Genomic DNA, 16,664 nt, shown 5'->3' with positions numbered 1-16,664 from the left:
TCATTGGAATAGAGGGACAATTGTGTTCTATCTACCTTGCCAAAGCCATGTATGATATTTTAATATGAAACTGGACTGTTCCTCTTGGCGAAGGATCAAGACTGATTTGCATATAGCTGGGTTCAATCTAAGATGGCATGACGTGCAAAATAATGACAAACTGGGATGCAGTTTAAGACATTACAAGTGTTTGAGATTAATTTAGACATTCCACCCATCACTTTTTGTACATTTCTCTAAGTGCAAAAGGAATGTCCAGACATGGGTCCTATACTCAATGTGGCACTGGAACCAGATTTACGAGCCCCAATCAGGATGAAACTGGTTTTGGGTAGCTTGTGCTCCAGCTCGGGAGGACCTAGATTGGTAGTTGGGGCTGGACTGTTCCTACTGGAATAAGGTCAAGAATGATTTGCATATGGTTGGGTCCAAACTAAGGTGACATTGTGTACATAAAAACGATGGATTGAAATGCGCCCAGGGTGATTACCAGTGACTCTGATGAATGAAAGCACTCTACCCATCACTTTTTTGTATGCTTTGTATTTTAAACGGGTATTTATACACGTGTTGCTTTAGATTAGGATTCAACTAAAGAGAGTCTCTAGGTGCCTGTACAGAACTCTACCAGCTAGCCTGAACTCTACCAGCTAGACTCTTGGCACAAAGGTAGCCAAACTCATCTGTATGGTCAGGGTGGTTGTCAAACTTGGAATGCTCTTAAAGCACCGTTTTGCAATACACTGTTTTGCAATACATTCATTTTTAGGGACAGGGACTTATTTTCCATCATCAGAGTTTGACCCACAGCATGAGCAGCAAAAGTCAGTAGACAGATAGGAAGAAGAGAAAGACAGAAAAACAGTGACAAAGGGAGAAAAACCATTCAAAGATGGCTGACATGCCTGTGTACACCAATATATTTTTTCATTGACATTTCCAAGTTGGCTGATAGACATTCGAGAACAGTAAATTAAAAACAAAGCATGTGCATGATGCCCACAGAAATTGTGACAAGTGAGAGCCTTTTGCAGCTACAAGGCCTTCCCAAAAATAAAAAATAAAAAACTGTATGAGGAACGGGAGCTAAGAGGGTGATGAACTTTAAGTGAGTGTATGTAGCACAAGCATGAGCGAGCCAGTAAGTGGGTGAAATTTGCACAGGTAACTGTGGTCAGAAAGATGATAAATCTGTGGAAATCAATTGTGCAAAAGCTCATATTGCAAGTTCATTTCGACCTTGTTAACGGAGAATAGGTGAGAGTACTCATTTAGGGCCGGATGCAGAATGGTGTCTCAGACACCTTCTGCGACTCGCTATGGGGTCGCAAAGACCGAGTCCCTGAACTCACAGGGATGGTGGCCTGCTGTAGTCAGCAGACCTCCATGTCTGTGACTGCTTTTTAAATAAAGCAGTTTTTTTTTTCATTTTGCAGCCCGTTTTCCTTAAAGGAAAACGAGTTGCAAAATGAAAAAAATACCGAAACCATTTGGTTTCGTTTTTTTCAGAGTAGGCGGTGGTCCATAGGACCACTGCCTGCTCTGAAAAAATATTTTTGTCGACATTCACAAAGGGGAAGGGGTCCCCTGGGGACCCCTTCCCTTTTGCGAATGAGTTACCACCAGTGTGACACTGGTGGTAACTGCGAGTTGCTTTGCGACCGCATTCGCGATCACAAAGTGTAAGAAATGGCTCCCTGTTGCAGTTATCCCCCACTTTTTGCCTGATACTGATGCTGACTTGACTGAGAAGTGTGCTGGGACGCTGCTATCCAGGCCCCAGCACCAGTGTTCTTTCACCTAAAATGTACCGTTGTCTCCACAATTGGCACAACCCTGGCACCCAGGTAAGTCCCTTGTAACTGGTACCCCTGGTACCAAGGGCCCTGATGCCAGGGAAGGTCTCTAAGGGCTGCAGCATGTCTTATGCCACCCTAGGGACCCCTCACTCAGCACAGACTCACTGCTTGCCAGCTTGTGTGTGCTGGTGGGGAGAAAATGACTAAGTCGACATGGCACTCCCCTCAGGGTGCCATGCCAACCTCACACTGCCTGTGGCATAGGTAAGTCACCCCTCTAGCAGGCCTTACAGCCCTAAGGCAGGGTGCACTATACCACAGGTGAGGGCATATGTGCATGAGCACTATGCCCCTACAGTGTCTAAGCAAAACCTTAGACATTGTAAGTGCAGGGTAGCCATAAGAATATATGGTCTGGGAGTCTGTCAAAAACGAACTCCACAGCTCCATAATGGCTACACTGAATACTGGGAAGTTTAGTATCAAACTTCTCAGAATAATAAACCCACACTGATTCCAGTGTTGGATTTATTAAAAAATGCACACAGAGGGCATCTTAGAGATACCCCCTGTATTTTACCCAATTGTTCAGTGCAGGACTGACTGGTCTGTGCCAGCCTGCTGCTGAGAGACGAGTTTCTGACCCCATGTGGTGAGGGCCTTTGTGCTCTCTGGGGACAGAAACAAAAGCCTGCTCTGGGTGGAGTTGCTTCACACCTCCCCCAGGCAGGAACTGTAACACCTAGCAGTGAGCCTCAAAGGCTCAGGCTTCGTGTTACAATGCCCCAGGGCATTCCAGCTAGTGGAGATGCCCGCCCCCTGGACACAGCCCCCACTTTTGGCAGCAAGTCCAGGAGAGATAATGAGAAAAACAAGGAGGAGTCACTGGCCAGTCAGGACAGCCCCTAAGGTGTCCTGAGCTGAGGTGACTCTGACTTTTAGAAATCCTCCATCTTGCAGATGGAGGATTCCCCCAATAGGGATAGGAATGTGACCCCCTCCCCTTGGGAGGAGGCACAAAGAGGGTGTACCCACCCTCAGGGCTAGTAGCCATTGGCTACTAACCCCCAGACCTAAACACGCCCTTAAATTTAGTATTTAAGGGCTCCCCTGAACCTAAGAATTTAGATTCCTGAAACTACAAGAAGAAGAAGACTGCTGAGCTGAAAAACCCCTGCAGAGGAAGAACAGAAGACACCAACTGCTTTGGCCCCAGACTTACCGGCCTGTCTCCTGCCTTCCAAAGAAACCTGCTCCAGCGACGCTTTCCAAGGGACCAGCGACCTCTGAATCCTCTGAGGACTGCCCTACTTCAAGAAAGACAAGAAACTCCAGAGGACAGCGGCACTGCTCCAAAAGAACTGCAACTTTGTTACAGAGGAGCAGATTTAAAGACCCCTGCAAATCCCCGCAAGAAGCGTGAGACTTGCAACACTGCACCCGGCGACCCCGACTCGACTGGTGGAGAACCAACACCTCAGGGAGGACCCTCCGGCGACTCCGAGACCGTGAGTAACCAAAGTTGTCCCCCCTGAGCCCCCACAGCGACGCCTGCAGAGGGAATCCCGAGGCTCCCCCTGACCGCGACTGCCTGAACCTAAAGTCCCGACGGCTGGAAAAGACCCTGCACCCGCAGCCCCCAGCACCTGAAGGAACGGAACTTCTGTGCAGGAGTGACCCCCAGGAGGCCCTCTCCCTTGCCCAGGTGGTGGCTACCCCGAGGAGCCCCCCCCTTGCCTGCCTGCACCGCTGAAGAGATCCCTTGGTCTCTCATTGAAAACCCGACGCGTGTTTGCACACTGCACCCGGCCGCCCCCGTGCTGCTGAGGGTGTACTTTTTGTGCTGACTTGTGTCCCCCCTGGTGCCCTACAAAACCCCCCTGGTCTGCCCTCCGAAGACGCGGGTACTTACCTGCTGGCAGACTGGAACCGGGGCACCCCCTTCTCTCCATTGAAGCCTATGTGTTTTGGGCACCTCTTTGACCTCTGCACCTGACCGGCCCTGAGCTGCTGGTGTGGTAACTTTGGGGTTGCTCTGAACCCCCAACGGTGGGCTACCTTGGACCCAAAACTGAGACCTGTAATTGATTTACTTACCTGCTAAAAATAACAATACTTTACCTCCCCCAGGAACTGTGAAAATTGCACTGTGTCCACTTTTAAAACAGCTTATTGTGTTTTATGTAAAAATGATATATGCTACTGTGATTATTCAAAGTTCCTAAAGTACTTACCTGCAATACATTTCAAATGAGATATTACATGTAGAATTTGAACCTGTGGTTCTTAAAATAAACTAAGAAAATATATTTTTCTATAACAAAACCTATTGGCTGGATTCGTCTCTGAGTGTGTGTTCCTCATTTATTGCCTGTGTGTATGTACAACAAATGCTTAACACTACTCCTTTGATAAGCCTACTGCTCGACCACACTACCACAAAATAGAGCATTAGTATTATCTCTTTTTGCCACTATCTTACCTCTAAGGGGAACCCTTGGACTCTGTGCATGCTATTCCTTACTTTGAAATAGCACATACAGAGCCAACTTCCTACACAAAGCAACTCTGAATTGCGATGCGAGTCGCAAATAGGAAGGGAACACCCCTTCCTATTTGTGAGTCGCATTCCCAAATCGCGTGAGGCCGTTTGCATGGCGCAAACTGCGATTTTCGCAGTTTGCGACATGCAAACGGCTTGCTACATCTGGCCCTTAGTATGGAGGAAAAAAGCAAGTTACACTATCGGATCTCCTTAAGTGAAAAAATACCAAATGGTAATTCTACCAAAATAAGGCCAATTTACCACAGAGAAGGGGAAAGCCCACTAATTCTGGCTTGTCATGATTGGGCTCAAATGTACTTTAAAATATGTATAGCTTTTTCAGAAGGCGTCACATACATTTAACTCAAAACCTGTGGTTCCATTTATTAAAATGCGATGAAAATATTAGGTGAGCAGTTTCAGTTTAAAATGTACGCCTGGTAAAGTCTATCTTGTTTTAAATGTGTTTTAGAAAGAATCACTGTAGACAGCTGCAAAATCTATTACGCGGGCAAAAACTACACAAGACAAAAAAATAAAAAGACAGCTCAGTTTCGTCAAATTTTATTTAACCAATACAATTTCTGCTTGTTACAATGAAGGAAAGTTCAGCAAGTATAAATGTGATACAGGTTTACAAACAATCCCCCATTGTCCAGTACCTATAAATAGAATTTTAAAACCCTCATAAAAAGTGCATTATATGAATTGCTGTTTACATGTTAATACACACGATTCAATCCTCTTCAATGATTCAGGTCTCTAAACTCTAAGTACAGTTTCTGCATCACTTTACATGTTGCTACCTACTTTTTTTTTTAAGTAACCGACAGTAAAAACCCTATACTTTTGCCACGCATGAAAAGTAAACGATCTAGGTTTTAAAAAAAAAAAAAAAAAAAAAAAACTAAGAATGAATGTGAAAGCTTCTGCAAACAGTTCTTCTGGATCCCACAACAATCTTTTGCTGCTGGTTTAAAGAGGGAAACCAGAAGGGACTTACAATCAATAAATTGCAGACAGGCAAACTAGATTTACATTGCAGAGTCAAAGGCAGGATTGTCCACAGTAGAGCACCTATAGAATTCTCATATGAAATATAAGAGTAAAGCACTGTGCAGCCATCCCTCAGATGATTAATACATCTCCTGCAACCAAAGCAATTCACATAGTTTGGGAAGTAGTTTGCTGTCAAATGGCCATGGGAAAAGGAGTGAGATGTGATGTCACCATCACCTAGGTTTCAATTCCTTCAAGAAAAACATTTCTATAACTATCAGAGGCGAGGTATGATCAAACTCATCTGAGACTAAAGGGCCATTTTATGGTTTAAACCTGAAAGCACACTCTTTAGACTCGGTTTATCAGCTATAGGCAGCTCACCTCTTTCTTGCACAAGACAGAAAACATCTTTATCAGCCACGGTTGCATCACACAATGTTCACCACATTTACTGAGTAACCTTGTCCTTGATCTAGGTGATGCGATTGTGCTAAACATTAGAGCTCGGAAAATACTTTTACGGTGGAATACTGACTGCGAAGATCAGGTCAAGACCACCCAAATATCTTTGTCACCAATAGCTTATTTGTATTGGTAAGTGGTGGTGAACAAACTACTAAATAGTCACTGCACCGGTGATAAGTGTTTGTCCCATACAAGTGTGAACGCACTCATACGTACCCCAACCTCCAGAAACCCAAATATACATCATGAACTGCCTCACTGCCCTCCGCGTTACTCCTTACAACAAATGCACCTAACTTCACACTTGAGGACATGCAGAACGGCATGCCGTTAACAACACAACATGGTAGCTTTTGACTGCTGAACATGCTTAGTTCTTCCAAATCTCCCCATATAAGGCGTATTGCAAACAAATCACCAAAACCTGGCAGTTCCAATCTAAAGTGCAGTTGGAGATACCCTAATTTACATGCACACAAATCATATTGAAACTTGAAAAACCAATGAGACATACTGCTGGTAGAGACAACCTTCTAATGACAAAAAATGCAGAGTCCTATTTAATTTCTTCGTCAGTATATTGCTAACAGATACAAAACAACTTAACGATTCGTAACATTGTTAATATGAATGATGTCCAACACATTTCTAAGATCTACCCAGCTACTCCATTTTCAGCTTATTTTATGTACAGAGGCATTGTATTCATAGTTTAGAGTCTCTACGCTTAACAACCACCCTATTTTCCTAAATCTGATTTTGCTGTGAAATATCACAATTTCAACCCTGACTGGGAGAGCCAAGCTCTATCACAGTTCTACTAGTTAATAAGCTTATTCTAATGACACTAATTTGCAGTACGAGACTAGGGTACAATCTGTGCCTCGCATCACAAGCTAGCTGCTGTCAGGAAAAGAACAGCAATGAACAACAAAACTGAAATAAGAGATCAAAGCTGCAGATTACATTACACAAAAGCAGTACCAAACAGAAAATATGCTGCATTAACACTGATGAATTAAGGGATTGTTATAAGAAGTAAAATTGACTTTCACAGCATGCTACATGTTCCTCTATAATCTTAGACGATGAAACAGAACCCCAGAAAAACCCCAATATTGGCATTTAGATTTTAATTACATGTCTAAGACACAGATACAATTATATACATTCATTAGACTGCCTTCCAGCAGAACATAAGGACAATATGTCTTCAAGTTAAAATTGGTCTTTTACATATTAGAGCATCTAGCTTTATTGGCCCCAGGGAAACATTCTCAAGCTACATCACTGCTCATTGTGATTCACAAAAGTATGCTTCCTACTACCCAGTTTTCAACAAAACATTTTAACATTGGTTTTCTGTTCTTTTGGTAGTCTTTTACCTCACTCTCTAATCCTATTATTAGTGAGTATTGACCCTTTTTAGAATAGGCATTATTGCCCACTGTTGGGCCTAGAATGGTTATAAAAGGCCCTGAACCTGAGTTACAGGTTCAAGTTACAGGCAAGGCCGATAATGAGGGAGAGGGAATTTGCCAATTGGCATAGCCGAAGGCAGAAGGGCTTTAATGCTATTGGAACATTCTGACAACTGAGGGTAGAATGTTTTAAAATAAAAGGGGAGAAACAAAAACACAAGCACTGGAATGTTGGTACTGAAGGTTTATGCCAGCCATTTCTGGCCCTGAGCTGCAGGATTGTCTTCAATGCAACTCTCCACATTCCAATGTTCTAAAAGCATTATCATTTAAATACTAGATAAATACAGGAGATAAGGCACAGTTTAAGCTCCTTTGTAGACTATAAAAGATTTTTTTCATGAAACATACAGAAAGCAGCTGATATTTTTTTTGCTCCACGAATACAAAAAACTTGCCCAAGTTAGCAAACCATATTTATTAAGGCCAGTCTGGATTCTCGAACTCCAGCTAATTGGGATTGTATTAAATCCAAGAAGGTGACACTGTTATACCTATTTTACCACCATTTGAGTTCCTACACCTGAGGATTAAGCACCAAATAGAACTGCAAAAAAGTATGCTACAAAAGTGAAACTGTAGGCAATGTGGTAGCACAATGCATTTTGATTTTTGGGAATCAAGATCAAAGATTTAATCTTATTTATCATGAAATTACCAGAATTTACACGTTTTACTTACTTCTGCTGGAATTCTGCTGGCGTTAGAAGTTACGAATCAAGTTTGGAAGCAATTCTGTAACAGTTTAATTATGAGATATGAAATGTGTTACAGTACATTTGGTAGGTATTTCGTCTGAAAAGTACACCTATGACAGAGAAATCCGACTTTTAATAAGATTAGCATGGAAACGCAGGTGACAACGGTTAAGAGTCTTTCGTTGTTCCTGTGTATCCAAATTTCCCGTTCGTAAGGAAAAATTACTATCCAATGATTTATCTGCTAACAACGAGCAATTAAGTTAATCACAATTATAGTTCTGTATGTGATACAAAAAAAACAAAGTACGTAGGCCTTGGCTCGCCATGTGCAAGCCGGACTTGCCACAGGCAGAACAGCGATATTAGAATAAGGCAGCTGCCACATTCTTTTGCTGCTGAGGGGTAAAGTTCAGTGCACTACTGTGTGTGCTACACTCACACTACAAGGTTGTCTCTTACAGAATTTCATCTTGCCTCAACAATTCGTAGTTTGCTATCATGAACTTTCAAAGTTGAGAGCACACTTAAGTGAGTTGCATCTACATTTACCTGAATAATTCGGTTCTGTCTACAGGAACTGTTCAAACAATGATGATTACGTGATCAGGTTTCAATGTTGTGATCAGTGGAGTTTTGGACAGGATCACCGGATCTGCAAGACCCCACTATAAAACTCCAACTATTCCTATGCATTTGAAGTCCATTATGAGATAGCAGTTCGCCATCAACCTGAGAGACCCACTTTTGGAACAATGTATGTAAGAACAAAATGTGCCTGTGTGCTAAGCTAGCAGTGGTGTTTGGAGTGGGCTAGAACAGGCTGCAGTTCTCCAAATTAACGTTCCTTTTTTAAACACTTTTGTTGATGTGAGTGGTTCGAATCAAAATTAGTGGAGTTGCACAAATGTCACTCTTAGTATGTTTTCCAAGAACACTCCCTTCTCAAATTTTCAGAATGAGACGGAACAAATCTGTGAATGACAAGAATCTTTTGTCTTGTACGGTAATCATAGGAGCTCCTTTGTTTAAACACAGCTATGCTCTCGATTTCTCAATTTGTAGTTAAGGCTATGTCTACAATTAATTACAATAATACTTGACATGATTTATATGCTAGCTAATACGCAGAGCTACCCATCCTTATGATTTAAGCAAAGACAAATTGTGGACTAAAACGTGGACAGAGGGACTCCAAGAATGACATTGGCTTGCAGGCCTTCCAAGGCACCCACACCAATACCCATCTGTAGGAACAGAAAACTGCGGCCGCATTACCAATCAGCACACGGCCTCTCTGCACACAGTCACATTGCTGTTGACACAATACTTTGTTGAAAGTGTGTTATATATTTCCATTCTCTGAATGGTTAAGTTATGGTATGGAGTAATACTGTGAAGGCAAAAAACTGCATTCGTTCATTTTTCACAATGCCATTTAATGCCACTGGTTGCTAATTTTTTCTCCTGCTCTACAGTATTTTGGGGAAAAATTGGTCTCCTCACACCGACGTTTCCTCATTATCCCACACTTGAATTAAACTAGCACTGTCCTACGTGGCTCAATATATCAGACTTCACTTAGGTTTTCATTTTTGTTACAAACTACACTTGGCACCCACAAAACTCAGTCTACCTTATCAAAATGTGCTTAAACTGGTGAAAATCACAATTTTCACGAAGAATTTACTTTGGCACAAACAGCAATAAAGCATAAACTGAATAGCACACTTATACCTTTGCATTTATAAAAAAGTAGCAATATTCACTATAAAAGCTAAGCTACACATCAGTAGCTACTAAAAACAACTCTAAAGGAGCACGACCCTGTAACACCTCTTCAAATTTCAAGTTTAAAATTCAAACAAATAATTCAAGATATTAGAAAATAACAGAACAGAAATAGAGAAAGCTAAACAGCAGTAATTGCACACAGTCGAAGACTGGAGCAAGTCTGAAATGGTGGATGGTATGCATTTTACTGTGTTAACTTGAACTTCAAAACGATTCCATTGCCTTACATGCCAAAAGCTAGCCCTCTCAAAACAATTTTAACGGGGGAGGGAGGGGAGTCTGTCAATTTAGTTTTCTATGGCCAAAGCTGCATGGAGTACACTGTATTGTGTGCTGAGTCTGGTTGAGAACATGTGCTAGTAAACTACAAATAAATAATGAAGAAGAGTAACATAATAATTCAAAAGTAAAACAATATTTACTTCTAACAGTTAATAACCATTGTCGGAAAGTATCAGGAGATTGAAAAAGCTAGCAATACCTAACTGAATTCTGAAAAAGGAAAGACATTTTCGAAATAGTACCAAATTGGTACAAGAACGACGGAGCACAATATATCCTGTCTTAAGGCCTTTCTCAACAAACACCTTTCGAAGCTGGTGATGAGGCTAGTGAGGGAAGCCTTGTGTGCAGTAGACAACTTAATGCTACATTGGTAGTAAGATATACTTCATTTTAACAGATTCACACAAGAAACCTGTGTGTAATCTGATGACTGCAGGTTCAATTCTCAATGTGTCAACGCAACCACTCATTGCACATAGGTCCCTATAATGAATGCATTGAGTTAAGCAACAATACCATTCATTACCAATGGCTAGAGCCAGTTCACTCTGTAAAGGGACATAAAAACATACAAATCATTTATTCAATTATCAGTACACCAGTTTAGAACTATTTTGAGCTTGAAATCTATCCGACACAATTGTCTTAAGGGCAAATCAATCTGCAGTATAAAACCCCCTCTGAAGCAATGGTGCTTGTCTTAAAAAATAGATTAAAGTGTGTTTTTTCATGTCCTCCTTTCACTAGTGAACCCCATTCACTGAAACATTCAAATTCACTTTTCATGTTAATGGGATGAATCAATTAGTTCTGAAATATCTATGGGACATGCAGAAATACAACAGCATCTGGCGGCATCACATGAAAATAATTAATTTCAAACGGTTTGACAATACAAGCCAGACCTTGCGCATGCCCATGTAGGATATAACCTTTTGGTTTCTTTTAAAATGCACTTACTGATAACAAATTACAATACTAAACATTTATCTAGCTCCCGTCCACAAACGGTATTGTCATTTTGCCCTAGGATATGTATCGCATAGGAATTTGCATCAACCTGGTCGGGATTTGAACCGACGATTTGAAAACATTTGGAGTGGGGCCTCGGCAGCCCATTAGGGAGGTTTATTTTTAAAAATAGTTCCCACAGTGAATTTTAAAGTTCAGTTTAAAAGTTCTGTCATTTGGTAATAAGGCATATTGTTTTTAATCTACTGTGCCCCATTGTATAGTCTTAATTAATGTTCAATTGGGTTCAATAGTTTTTTCCTCTGCCCCAAAAGGTCTGTTATTTCAAAATGTCCTTCATATCAGGTATTAAATATTCATTATTTGTGTGGCAAGTAGGCCAGTTGTAAGACGTCTCATCTTTAATAGTTTTTCTATAGCTCCTTCTTCTCTTGGTGTATCACTTTCACAGCAATTACAGGTATTATTTTTACCCAATGGAATTGTATTCACTTAATCCCTCTCAAAAGGTATAAGGCTGAAATGCCCTCCAGCACTCCTAAATTTAAAAACAAAAAAACATTACTTTTATTTTTGTTTTCCAATGTATGTGTTCTCTATAGCTGAACATGCTTAGAATGTCCTCCCCTTGAATGCTGAATCTCAGAACACTGTTTTGGTTTTTTTATGGCATCATCATGTGCACCAAATTCATTTAGGCATTATAATACTGAAAAATATGCTTTCTGGCCTAATTATAGACTCCATTAGAAATGAGGTTGTATAGAGCAACTTTGAACATGTGAGTTAATATGCAATTCCAACACTTGAAAGCTATCTTGATGTAAATAAGGAAGGCGTATTCAACTTGTAATCCTAGTTTGACATTAGGGATAGCTCTGCCTATGTGTTTATATATCTGTTTCCAAATGTACTGGTGTTTATGAATAGTACTGAGATACCATGTTAATGAAAAATCTGTTACTTGTAATCCATGTTCTTCATCATGAGCATCTTTGTTAAATTGTAAACCCTGGTAAATATCGAGATACTGAAATGTTACAGTTATAAAGCAGAGTAGATCCCATCATGAAGAACCTCTTCTCCACCAAAAGTGCTGCATGTAAAGTCACAAGGATGAGGCTGGTGTAGCTAACGGATAATTGTAAAAGGGAGACATTTACTTTCCATTGCTACGTTTCTGAAGAAAAATGAACAACAACTTGAGTATCAGGAATACAATTAGTATAACAGCATAAAGTTGATCTAAGGGAAAAATCAGTTCCACATGACTGTGTTGAAGAGTCTGGCGAGAGAGATCAAACTCTCTCTAAATGGTGCTACAGATACATTCTCTGTCTTGGCTCAGAAAATGGTAGCTGTTTTGATGCAGGAGAAAATCTACTTTCAGATACGTTGTTTTCCAACAGTTTTCCACTAGTTGAAAAGGTTTAGGCTCCAGAGGTTTCTGCAACTAACCACTACAGCCATATCCAAATAGTAAAAATGAAACTTTTTTAGCCTCTTTTCAAAGGCATACAAAGTGTGATCATTACTAGCTGAGCAAATGCTAAGGTACATTAACCAGTCTTTTGCAAAAGTGATGCCTTCTAGTAAACCTATATTCAATGATAAAATATCTTCTACCAGAATTGTGCATGGATTCAGGATGAGATCAATGTTTTTGCTAGAACACTGCTAAGCTCCAAGGCTGGAGCTGGACATCCATCTGCAAAAAGTTCATTCTTTCTTCAAACAATAAGACAATATAACTGGATCGATTTGTTTGAAAAGTAGCTTTGGCATATGAGAAACATTCTGATAAAATATTATCAAAGACCTGCATTTGCCAGAAACAAAACATACAGGTAAAAGAGCCTGAACATAAATATGTAAAGGGGATATATATTTTTGAGTTGTGCCATTTTATATTGTAATGTTCTGATTAGCTAGGTAATACATCTTGGCTAAACAATTTTTTGAAAAACACACATTGCCTCTTTAAACAATACCATATAGCCATAGGGAAGATAATGGTATTTGTATTGCTAAGAGTACGAATCAAACTATGAACCTGCACAAGTTGGATTACCAATCATTATCTTCTCTGTTTAATGTATCAGACTGATTTGGTGATGAGCTTGGTGTGAATGGTAAAGCAGGTTAATGTATGAGGTCTGCCAGCTACTTTTCTCAGCCAATCAATTTCACAGAGATGGTCTGTTTTTTTTACATTTTGCATTGTTGGGTTGTCTGAGGTTCATAAACGTATTGTGAAGCATTCCCTAAATGTTACAGAAGTAACAAACATCTTGATGTCATTCCTGTTCATGGGTGTGAAGTGTCTCTCTGCTGAGGACATTTGGGGTATGTGTTGGTGCTAGATTCATCCTTGAAGACTGGACACTGCACAAACACCGCATACACAATTCTGACTGCCCAATATGAAGTTTCTTCTCAGAAAATGGCTAGCTTTCCGAGCATGTCCTTTGTTCAAGGATAATGGCATTCTAAAGAAGTCATTTCTATTAGTCCTGCAAAGATTTTCTCAAGAAGTGCAAGGAAAAGAGCCTCTGGGTAAATGTAATTTCAATCCAAATATTTGAATACCACAAAAGGTATGATCTTTCTCCTGCCCAGGCTCAAATTATAAAGCAGTATACAAATTCTCGTAATACTCAGAAGGGTCTGATGGAGGATAGCATGCTAGTGTTGAAGAACACTCCTGTGGCCTAGGAGTGGCTGGAATTGCCACCTTGCTGTCAGGTGGTGATTAGGGCGCAGAAGACATCAGAGGATTCACAGTCACAAATAAACCAAATGTAAATCTGGTCCTCAATCAAGTTAAGCCTAAGGCCTAGAAGGTCGAAATAGTTTGTGCTGGAAAATGTTGTCTTAGAGGGTAGGCTGTTGTGAGTTTTATTATAATTACCAAACTGAAAAGAGTGCAGGGCATTTGTAGGCACACGAGGAAGGATCAGAGTTGTTGTTTATGGAAACAGAGGTGGAACTGACAGAGCAGTAACTGGAAAGGCATTCCTCTGCTTCTATTTCTTACAAGCAAAAGGCACGTCTAGTACAGCTGAAAAATACTACTGTTTGGCTCATCACCTATATTAACTTACAAAATGTGTTCCTGGATGCCTTGCAGTGAAAAGACAAAGCATACATGGATTGTTTATGATCATCATCACATCTATTTGCCTTACAAATGTACAGTAATCTCTGCAAAGCATTGACTTACCAAACCTCAAGATTTTCTCAGCTGTTGATTCTATTACATAACCTTTTTTTTTTTTTTTTTAAACATTTCAGCACTGTTTTACCTTGAGCATACCATTTGTACATACTAAACATCATTAAGAAGAAAGGTGCCACAAATATTATTAAAATTACGAAATGGCAAAAGACATGGTTAAGAGAAAGTGGAAAAAGCTATATGGCTGGAAACTAACACTGAGCAGACCTCAAAACATGGCCAGCGGGGGAACATCCTTTACAACTTTGTCAAAACCACACAATACCATTACCATGCATCCATTACCACAAATCTGTCTTTATAATGCATACCTTTACAACTAACATTTTTACAACAAATTTGCCTTTACAAGGAAAATATTAGTATTTCGAAGGTAAGTGTAATATGTATATGTATGTATATATGCATATATATATATATATATATATATATAGAGAGAGAGAGAGAGAGAGAGGGAGAGAGATATACTCACACAAGTATATATATATATACACACACACACACACAGACGTATATTTACTGAAAAAAACAAAGGTTACAGGGATGCTATAGTTAGGAAATAGAATTTCTATGGTTTTGTGCTTGTAAAACCTGAACCTAACTATAAAATCCCTGTAACCATTGGGTTTTTAGTGAATTTCTAAAGCTTTTTTAATTCTATATCCCAACTATAATGTCCCTGTAACCTTTGTTTTTTCAGTGAATTTCTAGGGTTTTTTTTAATGATAAGAAAGATGCCCATTGCAATGCATGGGAGGAGGAGTTTGGATACAGGGCCTGGCTCCCTAATTTCCTTATTTACTGCAGTATCCTCAGAAGAAACTCCTTTAAGTTTTCCACTTCAATTCTATCAATATGGCATTTAGATATGGCACACATTTGGCATAAACTCAGAAAGTTAGCTGCTGGTCACCAGGGAATTAACTGGCAGACTGCTGCAGGTGTTGAAAGTACATATTTAAGTCTGCATTAAATGTTTTAATAAATTGAAGGGAAAGATATTTGAGAACTCACTTAAATGTGCTAATTCTCCGTTCTACAACACAAACCATAATTGCTATGACAAAATGAACTCCGTCATTTTGTTCCTTTCTCAATGAAATGTTTTAAGTTTTACCAGTTTGATTCATTCAAGATGTCTTCTGGAGTGTCACACTTTTGTCATAAGCAAACAAGCACAAATGATGGACAGAATGCAGAACCAATCAAACATTCACCCTCAGTCAAAGATCTGGGTTTAATCCATTAATTCTTTTGCTCACCATGCCACCCCAGTTTGGACCCAACCATATGCAGATCAATCATGATCCTGTCCCCATGGGAACAGTCCAGCCCGAACTGCCAGGCCAGGTCCTCCCTTGACCGGAAACAAGCATCCTAGTACCAGGACAGGGTATCACTCTTCATCAGCCAGGCTAGCTTGAATCCAATGGCACAGTGAGCCCTGGTCCCATGTCTGGGCATACCCGGCACACTCATGGCAACCAAAAAAAGGCAACAAAAGCAAACAAACACAAATAATGGATGGAGTGCGGAATCTATCAAACACTGGACTGTTCCCATGTGGAGCAGGGTCAACACTGATTTGCATGTGGCTGGCTCCAAGCTAGAATGGCATGGGTAGTAAAAAAACGATGGATTTAGGCCCAGGTCTCTGTACTGAGGGTGAATGTTTGCCATTGTTCAGCATTCCGTCCATCACAGCAAGACTATTAGTGCTCTAGTTGTTCTTTAGAACACTAAGACTGCTCCTGTTGGAAGTACAACAGGAAGATATTTTAGAAATCACTTAAAATGTGTCCCAATTTTTCTTTCTACAGCACTAATCATAGTTTCTATGACAAAATGAACCCTCTCCAATTTAAATGTTTTTAGTTTTACCAGTTTGATTCAATCAAGATGGCTTCAGGTGTGCCGCACTTTTGTCATAAGAAAGACTGTTAGCGCTCTACTTGTTATTTGATAAGCTCTGGGAGGCTCCAGTAGAACACAGGGGATTCAACTGATGGGCTGCTCCTGTTGGAAGTACGTTTTACTGTGAATGTTTGACTTCACTCTCATATGAGTGAGAATGCTAGTGTGAATTTACTTAAATATGCTCTCATTTTAGCTTCTGGAGCACCTTCTATAACCTCTATGAGAAAATCATTCTCTCGCAAACATGATTCATGAAATCCTAGCAGGGTAAAATCACATTAGAACACACCACAATTTCTAAATTTAGTATCGTACCATCAACAAATGATTTATATTGTAACAAAAATTTATCACCCTTTATACGTTCTCCTTTTTGTGTCCCTCAAAGCCTGTCAATGGAGTGCTATCATGTATATTGGTCCCAAGATGGCTGCCAGAACATCCTGGTTTAAGTGTTGTGAGCCAATC

The sequence above is a fragment of the Pleurodeles waltl genome, chromosome 8, assembly GCF_031143425.1.
Source record: "Pleurodeles waltl isolate 20211129_DDA chromosome 8, aPleWal1.hap1.20221129, whole genome shotgun sequence".
NCBI classification, from domain to species: domain Eukaryota; kingdom Metazoa; phylum Chordata; class Amphibia; order Caudata; family Salamandridae; genus Pleurodeles; species Pleurodeles waltl.
The sequence above is the reverse complement of the archived record's forward strand: the minus strand, read 5'-3'. Positions refer to the sequence as shown.